The sequence below is a fragment of the Trichechus manatus genome, unplaced genomic scaffold (assembly GCF_000243295.1).
Source record: "Trichechus manatus latirostris isolate Lorelei unplaced genomic scaffold, TriManLat1.0 scaffold00099, whole genome shotgun sequence".
NCBI lineage: Eukaryota > Metazoa > Chordata > Mammalia > Sirenia > Trichechidae > Trichechus > Trichechus manatus.
Window position 1 is genome coordinate 7,992,864 of NW_004444035.1, and position 1,918 is coordinate 7,994,781.

The 1,918-nt window shown below is 32.4% G+C and overlaps 1 protein-coding gene and 1 pseudogene across 3 annotated transcripts in view; one reads left to right on the forward strand and one right to left on the reverse strand.

Moving 5' to 3' along the window:
• The window catches only part of SGCZ (sarcoglycan zeta), a 385,242-nt gene that overhangs the window by 162,793 nt on the left and 220,531 nt on the right, over nucleotides 1-1,918 (forward strand). The window lies entirely within an intron of this gene.
• On the reverse strand, nucleotides 671-770 carry LOC111821713 (uncharacterized; annotated as a pseudogene).

Sequence of the window (1,918 nt, forward strand, 5' to 3'; positions counted from 1 at the left end):
TTCCCCTGGGCACTTTGAAGCAGCTATGGGCCTGCTGTCACCTTGATTTTGGATTTAGAGCTTCTAGAACAGTGAGGAATATCTTTCTTTTGTTTTAAGCCACCCAGTTTGTGGTAACTTGTACCAGCAGCCCCGGGAGACTAATGGAGTATTAATTCACGTTTATTGGCCATTTATATTTCTGCTTCTTTGCGTCATCTGTTCATGTTCTTTTCTTATTATTTTTTACACACTTCCATCATTGTCTCTGGCCTGTACAGTGAGACAAAATTTCACAAAATTTCAGAGTACCTTGTTTTATTCTATGTTTTTGTAGCTCAAGCCCAGAGAGACTCAATAAGCAGACGTGTGTGTGATGAAATCAGCGAACCCCACGAAGTATATATTTTAAGATAATTTTTAAAATAATGATTTGTTGTGTTTTCAGTGAAAGTTTACACAGCAAATTAGGTTCCTATTTGACAATTTCTACACAAATTGTTCAGCGACATTGGTTATATTTTTCATAATGTGTCAATATTCTCGTTAATTGGTTGTGGTTGTTCCAGTTCTAGGTCTATAGTTTCCCTGTCCCCTCATCATCTCATCTTTGCTTTAGAGTAATTGTTGACTTTTTGTCTCATATAGATGATTTTTTAATGGAGCACCGTATTCACGGATAATATCCCTAAAAAATAGGGAACGCTTCACGAATTTGCATGTCATCCTTGTGCAGAGGCCTTGTTAATCTTCTCTGTGTCATTCTGATTGTAGTCTATACATTGCAAAGTGATCCTTTAAGATAAGCTTTAAATCATTTCTAAAATAATAAGACAACTAATGGGGACTTAAGTTTATTATTACTGATTTACCTCCTAACATATTCAATAGCAATAAATTTAATTCCAGTGTATTTCAAGTGTCACTCTTCTCTCATACTAGTTACACACATGCGAAGCACATGATGTTTTCTCAGTTGTTCGAAAAGATTCACTAGGAAACAGAATTATTTGCCTAATTTTGATTTCAAATGAGGACTTTAAAGGGACAGTTTAATACAAGTTTATCCATTAGCTAAACATGATGGGCAGAAATGATTTTTACAAGCAACTTGGGAAATAGTCTGAATCTCAATTGCTCTTTCTTTCATCTTCCTCTTTCTCTCTCATGCTTTACCTCGTTAACATTCTTCAGGCTCAATTAAATATACAACATATAAAGCCTTTTTAAGTCAAGATTTTAAAAAAAGTTTTAAAAACATAATAATGTCACAACTCAAAATGACTACTTTTAAGTTACAATAAGTTTGAGATAAAATTAACATATCGAACTTTGAGTCATTTCTAAATGTATTTTGAGAAATTAGCATATTTTAAAATGAACACTCTAATATTGTTCTTGTTATTCTGCATCACAGTTTATTTATTAAGAACAGGAAAAATATGTAAGTAAATGTCAGTGGCAAGAAATTGATTGAAAATATTTTATTCCAGGGGAAAATATAATGAGAATCTGAATGCAGTTAGCTTGTCACAAATCTCTAACTAAGCAGATGAGGTTAGCTTTGCAAGTCAGAACCTTATATACTAGGTAATTATTATTTACTCACTTCCACAATGATACACGTCAGAATTCCAAACAATCTGAGCTGCCTATTGGCAGTGAGAAATCTGCAGTTTTCTAAATGTGTGTATGTATGGGTAGATGCTAGACAGATAAGTAGATAGATTGACTGAAGCACTTTGTATAATAACTGTATTAGATGAGCTTCCTACCAGAGAAAAAAAATTTCAATAGATTCTTTATTAGAGTAATCAGCATTACATTCTTTATTAAGAATATGTAGATGAGCAAACTCATCTTACAATATATTTGATTTTCCAGAAACTGTGGTCATACAAATATGTTATTAGAAATTAAAAAAAAATAGTCCTGATAT